Below are 17,995 nucleotides of genomic sequence, written 5' to 3'. Positions count from 1 at the left end.
TCGCCGTGTTTGGAGGAGGAGGAATGCTGCCTATGACCCCAAGATACTATCCCCACCGTCAAACATGGAGGTGGAAACATTATGCTTTGGGGGTGTTTTTCTGCTAAGGGGACAGGACAACTTCACCGCATCAAAAGGACGATGGACGGGGCCATGTACCGTCAAATCTTGGGTGAGAACCTCCTTCCCTCAGCCAGGGCATTGAAAATGGGTCGTGGATGGGTATTCCAGCATGACAATGACCCAAAACACACGGCCAAGGCAAGAAAGGAGTGGCTCAAGAGGAAGCACATTAATGTCCTGGAGTGGCCTAGCCAATCTCCAGACCTTAATCCCATAGAAAATCTGTGGAGGGAGCTGAAGGTTCGAGTTGCCAAACGTCAGCCTCGAAACCTTAATGCAGATCTTCTCCAAGTCAAAGAGGAGTAGGACAAAATCCCTCCTGAGATGTGTGCAAACCTGGTGGCAAACTACAAGAAACGTCTGACCTCTGATTGCCAACAAGGGTTTTGCCACCAAGTACTAAGTCATGTTTTGCAGAGGGGTCAAATACTTATTTCCCTCATTAAAATGCAAATCAATTTATAACATTTTTGACATGCGTTTTTCTGCATTTTTTTGTTGTTATTCTGTCTCTCACTGTTCAAATAAACTTACCATTAAAATTATAGACTGATAATTTCTTTGTCAGTGGGCAAACGTACAAAATCAGCAGGGGATCAAATACTTTTTTCCCCCTCACTGTGTGTATATATATATATATATATATATATATATATATATATATATATATGCGAGAGAAAAACATATGGGGGATTGGAGGTGATGCAGACAATTACATTGATGGAAGTTACAATCTATCTGCAATATTAAAGCTGATCTACCCCCCCCCCCCCCCCCCCCCCAAAAAAAAAGAAAAAGAATCATTGCGGCTTGGCTGGGTTGTGTTTCGGAGGACGCACGGCTCTCGACCTTCGCCTCTCCCGAGTCCGTACGGGAGTTGCAGCGATGGGACAAGATTGTAACTACCAATTGGATACCACGAAATTAACCTCCACAATCCCCCGACCTCAAACCAATTGAGATGGTTTGGGATGAGTCGGACCGCAGAGTGAAGGAAAAGCAGCCAACAAGTGCTCAGCATACGTGGGAACTCCTTCAAGACTGTTGGAAAAGCATTCCAGGTGAAGCTGGTTGAGAGAATGCCAAGAGTGTACAAGGCAGTCATCAAGGCAAAGGGTGGCTAGTTGAAGAATATAAAATATATTTTGATTTGTTTAACACTTTTTTGGTTACTACATGATTCCATATGTGTTATTTCATAGTTTTGATATCTTCACTATTATTCTACAATGTAGAAAATAGTCAAAATAAAGAAAAACCCTTGAATGAGTAGGTGTTCTAAAACTTTTGACCGGTAGTGTATGTTTTTGCAGGTGTGTATGTGAGTAGATATGGCGTACCTGGTATGCATGTCTGTACAGTTGGTATGCGTGTGTGGAGGGTATCAATGAGCATGTTAGCATGGGCATATGTAGGTTTGTGGGCATGTGCACATGCGTGAGTGTGTGCAAGGCCCTCACAGCAAGGTCTCCCCTTCATCAAGACATTAATTTCCTAAAATGGATCCTGGAGCCACAGAGTCTACACACACTTCCATTCACTCATTCTCCTTTCTTTTCCTCCCTCAGTCTGTATGGAAATAACTCTCACTTCATGCAAATACTCATGCTTCAGTTACCTGCATGTACCGTACTATATTACCCTACACACACACGCATACACACTTTCATTTAGGTATTAAAAACATACACACACTGTGCTCTATAAATGTTGTTTTCTGTAGATAAGGACACGGCAGCAGGAAAGCCACCTACAGCTAATACCATACTGCCTAAACACACACACACACACACCTCTGGACATATGTCTGTGTGTGTCTTTATGAACTTGCAGAATGTTTTAGAAAGTAGGAGAAATTCCCCCAACTCTGTTCATTAAAAAAAACTAATGATGTACGGCCCAGCTTTCTTTCTCTATTGAGAGAGAGAGAGAAGTGTGAGGTGTGTGCAGCTGCGGTGACAGACATTTAACAATGGGTCCGGTTAGACCGGTGCTGCAGAGAGTACCCATTGAGAAAGGAAGAAGGTGTGGAGGGTGGCAAATTAAAGATAAAAAAATAAACAAATGTCCGGTTCAAATTTCTGACAAAAGGCTTTCCAAACAAGAAATATGGGCTATTAGTCTACTGTGGGTCAATAGGAGTTGACTGATACCGTTTCTTATGACATAGTGATGCATGCTTTAGTCCCAGGGACAACACTAGATGTACAGCCAGCACTCACCCTAATTGGGGAGGCCAGAGGCGATGACTTCCCACCAACCACTACTCTGGATCTCTCACCAGCCAGGTGGCAGCATGCAGAGTTCTCTCACAAACACGCACAGACAAAGTCATGCAAGAGACACACACTCAGCAACTTCAATTATAAAATAATGCCAACAGCAACAAAACACACCTTTTCCTGAGCTATGAAAAGACAGAGAGAGAAAGATTAATAGAAAGAGACAGAGAGTGAGACACACACAGTGAGTGTTTCACTGACCTGTACCCACTCAGGGTGTGGGAACCCCATGATCTCCGAGCTTGTCCTTTTCGCTCACACACACTCTTTCTCTCTCTCTTTTTCTCTCTCTTTTTCTGTCGGAAGACGGCAGATCTAACTATACTCTAGTTGCGAGTTGGAGTGAGTGTGAGAGAATGACAGAGGGAGGGAGGACGAGGTGGGGACTAGGGTAGGATAATTGGACAAAGACATGTCAATCACTGACAGACGGCCAATGGAGAGCTGGGGGTGAGATTCATGGCTGGGATCTCCCATCCCTGGGAACCGTCTGTCTACACTCCACCCATGTGTAAGTATGTGCATGTGCCTTTGTGGTAGTGACAATGGAATCCATCCTTTCCAAAGACGTCTGAACTAGTGATGGGGGGGGGACGGACGGACGGACGATATATCGATATTTGACTCCAAGTATCAATTTGTAAAAATTAAAAAATTAAAAAACACACATATATATATATATATATATATATATATATATATATATATATATATATATATATATATATATATATATATATATATACACACATTGTAGAATAATAGTGAAGACATCAAAACTATGAAATAACACATATGGAATCATGTAGTAACCAAAAGTGTTAAACAAATCAAAATATATTTCAGATTTGAGATTCTTCAAAATAGCGACCCTTTGCCTTGATGACAGCTTTGCACACTCTTGGCATTCTCTCAACCAACTTCACCTGGAATGCTTTTCCAACAGTCTTGAAGGAGTTCCCACATATGCTGAGCACTTGTTGGCTGCTTTTCCTTCACTCTGCGGTCCAACTCATCCCAAACCATCTCAATTGGGTTGAGGTCGGGTGATTGTGGAGGCCAGGTCATCTGATGCAGCACTCCACCACTCTCCTTCTTGGTCAAATAGCCCTTACACAGCCTAGAGGTGTGTTGGGTCATTGTCCTGTTGAAAAACAAATGATAGTCCTACTAAGCCCAAACCAGATGGGATGGCGTATCGCTGCAGAATGCTGTGGTAGCCATGCTGGTTAAGTGTGCCTTGAATTCTAAATAAATCACTGACAGTGATATATTTATATACAGTACGTTTGACTGGTACTGTGTGTGTGTGTGTGTATATATATATATATATATATATATATATATATTTATATTTATACACACACACTATACTATAGCTTGTTCTCCCATCTTTTTAAATAGTGAGCCAACATGTTTTCAGCACTTTTATTTCCCTGACTGATCAAAACTTGTTTTCTTATACTCTCTCGTCTCTCTGCAGACATACACTGAGTGTACAAAACATTAGGAACAGCTTCCTAATATTGAGTTTTCCTAATGTTTTGTACACTCAGTGAGCAATATGTTTGGAACATCAAATCGCAATACAGTCACAATATCGAATCCCAATACATATAGAATCGTGAGAATCGCAATACATATCGTGTCGCCACCTAAGTATCGCAATAATATCGTATATTGAGGTCCCTGGCAATTCCCAGACCTAGTCCGGACCCAAAATTCTGGTTTACACCCACATGTCATTGGTTAAACACACACATACACACACCCATACATAGATTACCTCCAGTGATAACCACATCCTGATTGATTGCCCCATCCTGATTGATTGTCATGATGATGGTTTAATCATGTAATCATATCTCTGTTTGTCTCAGCCAGGGGTACTCAACTACTATTTGAGAAGATCCGGTCACACATACTTACTAGATGGCAAAGGTCCGGATGGATATTGTCATTTATCGGCGTGGTAGCAAACCCCCATCTCGAGTGAAGATTTTGCCATTTTAAAGCTCATTCCCAGCAATTCTACACATTTTGCCCGGGGCCTTGTCTTGTGTGTGTTATGATACCTGAGTGACTTAACAAAATCAATGTGGGCCCCCTGGGGGTAGACTAATCTGGCAATGTTAACTACAAGATTTAGATAGCTGGTTAGCCTAACTTACCCATCTAGCTAACATGGCCAGTAGTTGATCAACTGGAAATTTCTGACAGGTTATAAATATCTCTCTAAGCAAGGTCTGTCAGTGAATGACATAACAAGAGGAAAACTGCCCATGCCATACCAAATGTTGAAATGTAACCTTGTGCATTCTATTACAACTCTCAGCAGCAGTAAGTTAAAAGCCTGACTGAATTCCTAATTATATATAGTCACCATCTGCCAGTTGAGTATTGCTGGTCATTGATCAGGTTAGTCATCTGATCTGGTTGCTCATTGATTTATTACTCCTGAGTGCATGTCAATAGTATAGTCTTTATCCTTCATCTGCACTGATGTGAAAGAACTGCATAAGCAAAAGGCCATATAAGTGGGATGGTGCCTCATGGAAATCTGCTATCTCCTATACAGTCTTTTCATATCAGGTCAGCTGAAGGGGAGGAGGAGAGAAGAGAGGAAGCCACTTCAAACAGCTGAGTTCAGTTGCTTGGTAATAATCTGTTTAGACATGGCTAGCAGGCTAGTTTCTTATCAGTCTCTACAGTACACACGGGCACATGCACCCACGCGGACACACATACTGTACAATAATTAAAGGTCTTGCAATATCAGCTCTTCTTATGATATCCCAGCATCTGGCTAATCATCAGATGCGCTCCCCTCCCTCAGTTCTCCTAAGTGCTGACACCTTTTTTTGTTATCTAATATCACACGTAATCACCCTACTACAGAATCACATTCATCTGCCTATTTCCAAATCCTCCCACACTCGTAAGATACACACACACAACTAACTGAAGAACATAATAGACCTAGCATAGGTTTGCTACAATACAGAATATACTTTTTTTAAATTTTGGTAGGTTCTCAAAAGTTTTTCCATTGCAGCCCCTAAAAAGACTTACCACCAAACTACAACTATGTTTAACAGTGTTTGGCAGCAATCCATGAGGAACTGGCCACAACCCACTATTTTGGAACCACTGCAATGCACACTACACTACACTACTACACAAGTGTGTTTACATGTGTGTCTGTGGTACCGCTGCCATCTTCTGGTAGACTGAGCTACATGACAAATGTCCCCTGTCCTGCAACAGAGGGACGACACACACAAACACTATCTTTGCACAGGGTCGTGTGTGTGTGTTTGTGTGTGTTGAGTTTCAGCTGGTGTGTGTGTGTGTTAAATACATGGTTTGTTATGTTTTTGCAACTGGTAGATTAGGTAATATCTGAGCGGAAAACAGTCTGATGGTACAGTGATGCAGAATCACAAGCCCCACTTCACTTCCTGCAACTCTATGACACAGACTAGACACACACCACTTCCCCTTTCAATGTGGAGAGAGAGAGAAGGAAAGAGAGAAGGAAAGAGAGTGAAAGAGACCCTATAGCCCCTTACCCACCAATTTATATCTGGGAGGATTGGTAAGCCCATCGTTTCAAGTCCTGTCAGGTGGGGGTTAAAATGGGATCAGCTGATGGTTGTTGGGTGACTAGGTTCCCTGATGCCCATCTCATGACAAACTCGCTCACATTCCAATATTGGACACAAACAGTGAACTGTGCACACCAACACACCACACTTCCTTACTGTGTGTGTGTTTGTGTGTGTTTGTGTGTGTGTGTGCCCATGTCATTACATATAACCGATAATGTTGTTCTAAGGTTGGACCTGTCCCCCACACCTACTGCTCCTTGAGCTCACTGTATCTGCAATCAATATTGGGCCACGAGGTGTGTGTGTGTGTATGTGTGTGTGTGTGCGTCTTTAGCCCACACCCATAAAGTCAAGCAAACACTCCTATCCAGTGTTTGCCTAGTTGTCTTTCCTGACAAGAGAAAGACAACCAAACACGCACACAGTACAAGGTTCCAAGTGAATTATCTTTACCCTAAATGACATATAGGAAACACTCAGCCATGCTGAAAAAGCAGGTATTTTCTTTACACGCACACAAATGATAAAGAATGCCATTCCAGAGAGGAGAGAGACACATTAACAACACAAGACACACTCTCCCTCCCTCTCTCTTTCTACCCAGCTCTCCCATTACATATTTCTATCTCATGAACTCTCTCTTTCCCTCCCCCCATTGGTTGGCTAAGTGCAATATTTGCCATATTTCTTCAGATCCTCTCTGAGCTCCACTAGTGCCTTAATTGGAGCAAGGTTTCTCTTTTCTAAAATAATACTCTTTCAGTACCATCTCTATCTCTCTCGTAACTTCCTCTCTCCCACCCCAGAGTGGTGGGGTAATGGCTAAACACTACTTCTGCTAAAGCCTTAAGTGTGCTACAGATTCTTGTTCAAGTGGCGTACTTGGCCTTAGATCAGTGGGGTAAAATAGGGGCGACAACCCAGGTTCAATACCCAGTTGGCTACATTGGTGCCGTGACCCTATGTATTGCTGGGTTGATGCTATAGCTGGGGTTGCTGTGGAGAGAAGGAAAGGAAGGGAAAGGGGATACCTAGTCAGTTGTACAACTGAATGCATTTAACTGAAATGTGTCTGAATCAGAGAGGTGTGGGGGACTGCCTTAATCCACATCCAAGGGAAGGTCAAACGGGGTCGAAGTGTAGCAGAGGTAGTTCATTTGGTGAACTACACTTCACTCCTGTGATGAGTGGCTGAACAGTGGTCTACGCCTTCAGCTCAGTGGGATAATGTGGTCTTAATTCACAGAGATGTTTCCGATTGTCATCTAAGAGTCCATAAACCTTTGTTTGGTCAGGAAATAAATGCATGTTTAACTTCCGTCATTGAACTGCAGGAAACCCATCCCTGCACCCTCAGGCAAGCCAAGGCATTGTCCTGTGCATGCACGCACACACACACACAAGCAGCTGGCCATCTGCAGTGGGCTACTGTACTGCAGCATCCCGGTCGCCCCTGCACTCACCATACCCAGAGTTGGGGGGTAATTGATTACATGTCGTAGACAATCAGTTACATGTAATTTGATTACAAAAACACTAACTGTAATCAGTTACGTTACCAGCATAAAATATTGTAATGGGTTTACAGATACTTTTGAAAAACTAGATGTTACTTCTTGGACTACTTTTACATTCAGAATTTTGTGAAGAAAATACATTGACACCTTTCTGTTTTTTCAATTACATTAAATTCAGCATTGAAAAAAGGAGCAAGTTTAAATTTGTTCCACCTGAGGGAGTCTGACCACAAGTCAGAGACCACTATGATGACAAATGCTATGATGGATCCTTTTTGTCTTTGTCTAATGCCTTTTAAGGGGAAAGTAATCCAAAAGTAGCATAAAGTACTCATATGATGTTACCGAGTTTGGTTAATCCAAAAGTTACGTTACTGATTACAATTTTGGACAGGTAAGTAGTAACTGTATATTATTACATTTAGAAAGTAACCTAACCAACCCTAACCATACCCATTGATTATATTTGACTAGGGAGTCGACCAGGCAGATATTTATCTACGGTTGGAGGATAAGAGTTTGTTTGTTTTCGAATACAAATTAACCATGGAGTGAGACAGACTCCCTCAAAACTTTTTCTAGACATTAATCTTCGTCATCAAGCAAATAATTTAAACGGAGTTTATGACAATATACACAACATAGGCAAATACCCAAACATAAAAGTTGTTTAAATGAAAACATAGCTACCTCATTAAGTAGAATCGGGTAATTACACACGGTTGAAGGCTGTTAATTGGGTTCCCAGTGATCGGTTTGAGTAGTAAACGTCGAGTGCGCGCGAGCTCCAGACGGAACCATCTGCCTGACCACTCCACTCCACACCACGCCCCTCTCTCGCTCGCTCTCGCTCTCCGTCTCTCTCACACATTCATTCAGCTAGAGAAAAAGATTATGGAACCAACCTGTCAATCGCAATAGGTTTATGTCCCCAGTCAGAGAGAGAGAGATGGGGAGAGGGAGAAAGAGAGGGAGTCAATACTGTTGTGTGTATTCAGCTGCCCAGACGTGCAGTGAATAAAATATTGATTGCGGCAACCTCTCTCTCTCTCTCTCTCTCTCTCTATCTCCTCTGGTAATCAGAAAGCAGTTGTATTGAAGAATCACCGATAAATGACAGCCATTAACCTTCCACACAGAGGCGGCTTGAGTCTCCCACCTACTGCCTTAATCTATCTATCTATCTATCTATCTATCTATCTATCTATCTATCTATCTATCTATCTATCTATCTATCTATCTATCTCAATTCAATTTCAATTCAATTTAAGGGCTTTATTGGGATGGGAAACGTATGTTAACATTGCCAAAGCAAGTGAAGTAGATAGTAAACAAAAGTGAAATAAACAATAAATATTAACAGTAAACATTACACTCAGAAGTTTCAAAAGAATAAAGACATTTCAAATGTCATATTATGTATATATACAGTGTTGTAACAATGTGCAAATAGTTAAAGTACAAATGGGAAAATAAATAAACATAAATATGGGTTGTATTTACAATGGTGTTTGTTCTTCACTGGTTGCCCTTTTCTTGTGGCAACAGGTCACAAATCTTGCAGCTGTGATGGCACACTGTGGTTTTTCACCCAGTAGATAAGGGAGTTTATCAAAATTGGGTTTGTTTTCGAATTCTTTGTGGTTCGCTGTAATCTGAGGGAAATATGTGTCTCTAATATGGTCATACATTTGGCAGGAGGTTAGGAAGTGCAGCTCAGTTTCTACCTCATTTTGTGGGCAGTGTGCACATAGCCTGTCTTCTCTTGAGAGCCAGGTCTGCCTACGGCGGCCTTTCTCAATAGCAAGGCTATGCTCACTGAGTCTGTACATAGTCAAAGCTTTCCTTAAGTTTGGGTCAGTCACAGTGGTCAGGTATTCTGCCACTGTGTACTCTCTGTTTAGGGCCAAATAGCATTCTAGTTTGCTCTGTTTTTTTGTTTGTTCTTTCCAGTGTGTCAAGTAATTCTCTTTTTGTTTTCTCATGATTTGGTTGGGTCTAATTGTGTTGTTGTTGTTGTTGTTGTCCTGGGGCTGTGTGGGGTCTGTTTGTGTTTGTGAACAGAGCCCCAGGACAAGCTTACTTAGGGGACTCTTCTCCAAGTTCATCTCTCTGTAGGTGATGGCTTTGTTATGGAAGGTTTGGGAATCGCTTCCTTTTAAGTGGTTATAGAATTTAACGGCTCTTTTCTGGATTTTGATAATTAGCGGTTATTGGCCTAATTCTGCTCTGCATGCATTATTTGGTGTTTTACGTTGTACACAGAGGATGTTTTCGCAGAATTCTGCATGCAGAGTCTCAATTTGGTGTTTGTCCCATTTTGTGAATTCTTGGTTGGTGAGAAGACCCCAGACCTCAGAACCATAAAGGGCAATGGGTTCTATAACTGATTCAAGTATTTTTAGCCAGATCCTAATTGGTATGTCAAATTTTATGTTCCTTTTGATGGCATAGAAGGCCCTTCTTGCCTTGTCTCTCAGATCGTTCACAGCTTTGTGGAAGTTACCTGTGGCGCTGATGTTTAGGCCGAGGTATGTATAGTTTTTTGTATGCTCTAGGGCAGGGGTGTCAAACTCATTTTAGCTCAGGGGCCACATGGAGGAAAATCTATTCCCAAGTGGGCCGGACCGGAAAAATCATGGTATATATAACTTAAAAACAACAACTTCAGATTGTTTTCTTTGTTTTAATACGATCAACATACAACATAAAGCTGGAGCCTGAGGACAGTGTGTCCAAAATAGTACAAGCACAACATCACTATTAATCATAAAACACGTCAAGTTTATTTGAAAATTCTAAAGAAAAAGAACACACAAACACACAATGCCTCAGTGATTAACAGAACTGTTTCACAGATCACATAACTATATCAGGGTGTCATTTCTCAGGCAGAAATGTAGATAAAAATAATGAAATCCTGTTCCCCAAACAAGTGCAAGAACCACAGAGTCAAGAATAGGTTAAATATACAAATAAAATAAAATCAATTAAAAACAATAGCACATCAACATAAAAACATATAAACATAAAGCTGGAGCATGAGGACAGTGTCCAAAAGCACAACATCACTATTAATCATAAAACACCTCAAGTTATTTGAAAGTTCTGAGGACAAAGAACACACAAACACACAATGCCTCAGTGATTCACAGAAGTATATCACAGATCACAGAACTATATCAGGGTGTCATTTCTCAGGCAGAAATGTAGATAAAAATAATGAAATCCTGTTCCCCAAACAAGTGCAAGAACCACAGAGTCAAGAATAGGTTAAATATACAAATAAAATAAAATCAATTAAAAACAATAGCACATCAACATAAAAACATATAAACATAAATCTGAAAGTGTTGCTCAAACTCCCGGTGCCGGGGGTAGCACGAAGCTAGCTAGCTAGCCGTTCTTCAAACAAGGTCAACACAGTGGCCATTGCTAGCTAGCCAACAGACACGGACACGAATTATCTGCTTAGTGTGTTAACACACTATTGGTGGTTTGTTGTGACCAAGTGTTGGTGCTAAACTGTGTGTTTTTGGATGCAAGTGTTGGTGCTAAACTGTGTGTTTTTGGATGCTAGCATGCTAGTTAGCTATGGTGTCATAGTTAGCTAGCTGAATAAAGTGGGTTGAGTCTATTCCTTTAAACATTGAACCGCTGTGGTTCACAACAATTCTGATTTCTAAAGGTGGAAGTTGGTAGAGTTTTTGGTCGGGTGGTTCAGTGAAACAATTATAGTTGTTAGAAGTATAAGTTTTTGGTGAGGGAGGCCCTGTTCTCTACTCTCCCGATGTTTAGTTCATTTCATTCCGATCTCCTCTGCATTATTGTAGCCATTTGCTACAGCCTGTCAACTATGCCTCTGCCTATCCCTGTTCTCTCCTCTCTGCACAGGCTACACAAACGCCCCACACCGCGTGGCTGCTGCCTCTCTAACCTGGTGGTCCCTGCACGCACCCCACACCTGGAGTTCCAGGTCTCAGGCAGCCTCTGGAACTGCCGTTCTGCTGCCAACAAAGCTGACTTCATCCCAGCCTATGCTAATCTCCAGTCCCTCGACTTCCTGGCGCTGACGGAAACATGGATTACCACTGAAAACACTGCTACTCCTACTGCTCTCTCCTCGTCTGACCATGTGTTCTCGCATACCCCGAGAGCATCTGGTCAGAGGGGTGGTGGCACAGGAATCCTCATCTCTCCCAAGTGGACATTCTCAATTTTTCCCCTAACCCATCTGTCTATCTCCTCATTTGAATTCCATGCTGTCACAGTCACTAGCCCATTTAAGCTTAATATCCTTGTCATCTATCGCCCTCCAGGTTCCCTTGGAGAGTTCATCAATGAGCTTGACGCCTTGATAAGTTCCTTTCCTGAGGATGGCTCACCCCTCACAGTTTTGGGGGATTTCAAACTCCCTATGTCCACATTTGACTCATTTCTCTCTGCCTCCTTCTTTCCACTTCTCTCCTCTCTTGACCTCACCCTCTCACCATCCCCCCCTACTCACAAGGCAGGCAATACGCTTGACCTCATCTTTACTAGATGCTGCTCTTCTACTAATCTCACTGCAACTCCCCTCCATGTCTCCGACCACTACTTTGTTTCCTTTTCTCTCTCGCTCTCCTCCCACACTACTCACTCTGCCCCTACACAGATGGTAATGCGCCGCCGCAACCTTCGCTCTCTCTCTCCCACTACTCTCTCCTCTTCCATCCTATCATCTCTTCCCTCTGCTCAATCCTTCTCCCTCCAATCTCCTGATTCTGCCTCCTCAACCCTCCTCTCCTCCCTTTCTGCATCCTTTGACTCTCTGTGTCCCCTATCCTCCCGGCCGGCTCGGTCCTCCCCTCCAGCTCCGTGGCTTGATGACTCATTGCGAGCTCACAGAACAGAGCTCCGGGCAGCGGAGCGGAAATGGAAGAAAACTAAACTCCCTGCCGACCTGGCATCTTTTCACTCCCTCCTCTCTACATTTTCTTCATCTGTTTCTGCTGCTAAGGCCACTTTCTACCACTCTAAATCCCAAGCATCTGCCTCTAACCCTAGGAAGCTCTTTGCCACATTTTCCTCCCTCCTGAATCCTCCCCCCCCCGCCCCCCCCTCCTCTCTCTCTGTGGATGACTTCGTCAACCACTTTGAAAAGAAGGTTGACGACATTCGATCCTCGTTTGTTAAGTCTAATGACACTGCTGGTCCTACTCACACTGCCCTACCCTATGCTTTGACTTCTTTCTCCCCTCTCTCTCCAGATAAAATCCTGCGACTTGTGACTGCAGGCCGCCCAACAACCTGCCCGCTTGACCCCATCCCCTCCTCTCTTCTCCAGACCATCTCCGGTGACCTTCTCCCCTACCTCACCTCGCTGATCAACTCATCCTTGACCGCTGGCCATGTCCCTTCCGTCTTCAAGAGAGCGAGAGTTGCTCCCCTTCTCAAAAAACCAACACTCGATCCCACTGATGTCAACAACTACAGACCAGTATCCCTTCTTTCTTTTCTTTCCAAAACTATTGAGCGTGCCGTCTTTAGCCAACTCTCTTGCTATCTCTCTCAGAATGACCTTCTTGATCCAAACCAGTCAGGTTTCAGGACTGGTCATTCAACTGAGACTGCTCTTCTCTGTGTCACGGAGGCTCTCCGCACTGCTAAAGCTAACTCTCTCTCCTCTGCTCTTGTCCTTCTAGACCTGTCTGCTGCCTTTGATACTGTGAACCATCAGATCCTCCTCTCCACCCTCTCCGAGCTGGGCATCTCCGGCGCGGCTCACTCCTGGATTGCGTCCTACCTGACCGGTCGCTCCTACCAAGTGGCGTGGCGAGAAGCTGTCTCCGCACCACGTGCTCTCACCACTGGTGTCCCCCAGGGCTCAGTTCTAGGCCCTCTCCTTTTCTCCCTATACACCAAGTCACTTGGCTCTGTCATATCCTCACATGGCCTCTCCTATCATTGCTACGCTGACGATACACAACTAATCTTCTCCTTTCCCCCTTCTGATAACCAGGTGGCGAATCGCATCTCTACATGTCTGGCAGACATATCAGCATGGATGACGGATCACCACCTCAAGCTGAACCCTGGCAAGACGGAGCTGCTCTTCCTCCCGGGGAAGGACTGCCCGTTCCATGATCTCGCCATCACGGTTGACAACTCCGCTGTGTCCTCCTCCCAGAGTGCGAAGAGCCTAGGCGTGACCCTGGACAACACCCTGTCGTTCTCCGCCAACATCAAGGCGGTGACCCGCTCCTGCAGGTTCATGCTCTACAACATTCGGAGAGTACGACCCTGCCTTACACAGGAAGCGGCACAGGTCCTAATCCAGGCACTTGTCATCTCCCGTCTGGACTACAGGCAACTCGCTGTTGGCTGGCCTCCCTGCCTGTGCCATTAAACCCCTACAACTCATCCAGAATGCCGCAGCCCGTCTGGTGTTCAACCTTCCCAAGTTCTCTCACGTCACCCCCCTCCTCCGCACACTCCACTGGCTTCCAGTTGAAGCTTGCATCCACTACAAGACCATGGTGCTTGCCTATGGAGCAGTGAGGGGAACGGCACCTCTGTACCTTCGGGCTCTGATCAGTCCCTACACCCAAACGAGGGCATTGCGTTCATCCACCTCTGGCCTGCTGGCTCCCCTTCCTCTGCGGAAGCATAGTTCCCGCTCAGCCCAGTCAAAACTGTTCGCTGCTCTGGCACCCCAATGGTGGAACAAGCTCCCTCACGACGCCAGGACAGCGGAGTCACTCACCACCTTCCGGAGACATTTGAAACCCCACCTCTTTAAGGAATACCTGGGATAGGATAAAGTAATCCTTCTACCCCCCCCCAAAAAAAAAATTTGTAAAGTGATTATCCCACTGGCTATAGGGTGAACGCACCAATTGGCGAGTCGCTCTGGATAAGAGCGTCTGCTAAATGACGTAAATGTGCCCTTGAGCAAGGCACTTAACCCTAATTGCTCCTGTAAGTCGCTCTGGATAAGAGCGTCTGCTAAATGACTAAAATGTAAATGTAAAATGTAACAGTCCAGTTATTTTATCTTTGAACCGCTTCATGTCTGCCACATGTTGGGTCGCGCACACATTTTTCAGACAGGGGAAGTGAGCTGCATCACCACCGGCAAGTTCCGTCTCCCACAATGACAGCTTCAACTTGAAAGAACGTATGCTGTCATAATACTGCGTGACAACTTTGTTGCGCCCTTGCAGCTGTTTGTTCAAGTTATTCAGGTGCTCTGTAACATCCACCATAAATGCAAGGTCCGGCATCCATTCTGCGGAATGAAATTCTAACACTGGTTTGCCCTTTTCTTCCATGAACTGTTCAATTTCTTCTCGTAAATCAAAGAAACGCCTCAGCACAGCACCTCGGCTTAACCATCTTACCTCAGTGTGGTATGGCAGGCCATAGATGTGGTCTTTCTCTCTGAGAAGGCTGTCAAACTGACGGTGATTCAGGCTTCTGGATCGGATGAAATTAACAGTTTGGATGACCACCTTCATGACGTTATCCATCTTTAATGACTTGCAACACAAAGCCTCCTGGTGCAAAATACAGTGAAAAGTCAAAAAATCACATCCTCCATTTGCAGATTGCACTTTCTCTCTGAACTTTGTCACAACGCCTGCTTTTTTCCCGATCATTGAGGGCGCACCATCTGTAGCCAGGCTGACAGCGCGGGACCAGTCCACTCCGACCCTGTCCAGCACGCCGACGAGTGCGGTAAAAATATCAGCTGCTGTCGTTGTATCTGTAATCGGCACCAACTCCACCAACTCCTCGGTGACGGTCAATGTGTCATCAACTCCGCGGATGAAAAAATGGCCAGTTTTGCAACATCTGTAATGTCCGTGCTTTCATCAGTTGCAACCGAAAACGCAATAAATGACTTTACTTTTTGCTTCAACTGGCTGTCCAAATCCACTGAAAGATCGGAAATCCTGTCTGCAACTGTGTTTCTTGTCAGGCTGATATTTGCAAAAGCCTGCCGCTTTTCAGGGCACACAATCTCCGCTGCCTTCATCATGCATGTTTTTACAAATTCACCCTCACTAAATGGTTTTGAAGCCACTGCGATTTCATTAGCAATGAGGTAGCTAGCTTTCACTGCAGCGTCACTGATGTCTCGGCTGTGAGTAAACACAGACTGCTGTTTCTTCAGACCCGCCAACAGTTCATTCACCTTCTCTCATCTCCGCTGTCCTTGAAAGTTGTCATATTTGTCGGCATGAAGACTCACATAGTGGCGACGAAGGTTATATTCTTTCAGCACTGCAACATGCTCTGAACACACCAAACATACAGCTTTCCCATTCAATTCCGTGATTAAATAGGATGACCATTTTTCTTGGAACACTCTGCACTCTGCGTCCACTTTTCTCTTTTTTGACAGAGACATATTGGGGCAATGAGGGTGCCAAAGCACATAATGTTAAAAGTAGAAGCCGTAATAAATATCGCGGGCAAAACAAAGTAGCTCACTGGCTGCACGTGCTTGACCTACTTGCTCTGCCCCGGTATAAACAGTTTGCTTGCTTAACATAATTGCTATTGCGCCATCCAGTGGACACAATTGGAACAGCAGTTTATTTTATTGAAAAATTGCAGCGCATTTTTATACTTAAAAAAATAAAATAAAATAAAATTATTTTTTTTTAAATCATCTCGCGGGCCGGATTAAACCCGTTTGCGGGCCTGATCTGGCCCGCGGGCCGTACGTTTGACACCCCTGCTCTAGGGCAACGGTGTCTAGATGGAATTTGTATTTGTGGTCCTGGCAACTGGACCTTTTTTGGAACACCATTATTTTTGTCTTACTGAGATTTACTGTCAGGGCCCAGGTCTGACAGAATCTGTGCAGAAGATCTAGGTGCTGCTGTAGGCCCTCCTTGGTTGGTGACAGAAGCACCAGATCATCAGCAAACAGAAGACATTTGACTTCAGATTCTAGTAGGGTGAGGCCGGGTGCTGCAGACTGTTCTAGTGCCCTCGCCAATTCGTTGATATATATGTTGAAGAGGGTGGGGCTTAAACTGCATCACTGTCTCACTCCACGTTCCTGTGGAAACAAATGTGTGTGTTTTTTGCCAATTTTAACCGCACACTTGTTGTTTGTGTACATGGATTTTATAATGTCGTATGTTTTTCCCCCAACCCCACTTTCCATCAATTTGTATAGCAGACCCTCATGCCAAATTGAGTCAAAAGCTTTTTTGAAATCAACAAAGCATGAGAAGACTTTGCCTTTGCCTTTGTTTTGGTTTGTTTGTTTGTTAATTAGGGTGTGCAGGGTGAATACATGGTCTGTCGTACGGTAATTTGGTAAAAAAAATTGCTCAGTACATTGTTTTCACTGAGGAAATGAACTAGTCTGCTGTTAATGATAATGCAGAGGATTTTCCCAAGGTTGCTGTTGACGCATATCCCGCGGTAGTTATTGGGGTCAAATTTGTCTCCACTTTTGTGGATTGGGGTGATCAGTCCTTGGTTCCAAATATTGGGGAAGATGCCAGAGCTAAGGATGATGTTAAAGAGTTTAAGTATAGCTAATTGAAATTTGTGGTCTGTATATTTTATCATTTCATTGAGGATACCATCAACACCACAGGACTTTTTGGGTTGGAGGGTTTGTATTTTGTCCTGTAGTTTATTCAATGTAATTGGAGAATCCAGTGGGTTCTGGTAGTCTTTAATAGTTGATTCTAAGATTTGCATTTGATCATGTATATTTTTTTGTTATAGGGCCAAAAAGATTGGAGAAGTGGTTTACCCATACATCTCCGTTTTGGATAGATAGCTCTTCGTGTTGTTGTTTGTTTAGTGTTTTCCAATTTTCCCAGAAGTGGTTAGAGTCTATGGATTCTTCAATTACATTGAGCTGATTTCTGACATGCTGTTCCTTCTTTTTCCGTAGTGTATTTCTGTATTGTTTTAGTGATTCACCATAGTGAAGGCGTAGGCTCAGGTTTTCTGGGTCTCTATGTTTTTGGTTGGATAGGATTCTCAATTTCTTTCTTAGGTCTTTGCATTCTTCATCAAACCATTTATCACAGTTATTACTTTTCTTTGGTTTTCTGTTAGAGATGTTTAGATTTGATAGGGAAGCTGAGAGGTCAAATATACTGTTTAGGTTTTCTACTGCCAAGTTTACACCTTCACTATTACAGTGGAACGTTTTGTCCAGGAAGTTGTCTAGAATGGATTGAATTTGTTGTTTCCTAATAGTTTTTTGGTAGGTTTCAACACTACTTTCCTTCCATCTATAGCATTTCTTAATATTATTCAGTTCCTTTGGCTTTGATGCCTCATGATTGAGTATTGCTCTGTTCAAGTAGACTGTGATTTTTCTGTGGTCTGATAGGGGTGTCAGTGGGCTGACTGTGAACGCTCTGAGAGACTCTGGGTTGAGGTCAGTGATAAAGTAGTCTACAGTACTACTGCCAAGAGATGAGCTATAGGTGTACCT

At 43.6% G+C, this 17,995-nt stretch overlaps 1 protein-coding gene across 2 annotated transcripts in view; it reads right to left on the bottom strand.

The window, feature by feature from the left end:
* LOC311109329 (phospholipase D1-like) overlaps nt 1-8,311 on the bottom strand; it is a 32,246-nt gene extending 23,935 nt beyond the window's left edge. Inside the window, exon 1 of one of the 2 annotated variants that reach the window (XM_084152176.1) lies at nt 8,224-8,311. The gene's annotated coding sequence lies outside the window, so the exon portion shown is untranslated. Of the gene's footprint in view, nt 1-2,606; nt 2,750-8,223 lie in introns of those variants that run through there. The other variant, XM_084152175.1, reaches the window with a different exon arrangement.
* Nucleotides 8,312-17,995: the final 9,684 nt, after the last annotated feature.

Source organism: Coregonus lavaretus (assembly GCF_964263955.1).
Source record: "Coregonus lavaretus genome assembly, chromosome: 34".
In the NCBI taxonomy this organism is placed as follows: Eukaryota; Metazoa; Chordata; class Actinopteri; order Salmoniformes; family Salmonidae; genus Coregonus; species Coregonus lavaretus.
The sequence above is the reverse complement of the archived record's forward strand: the minus strand, read 5'-3'. Positions and strand labels throughout refer to the sequence as shown.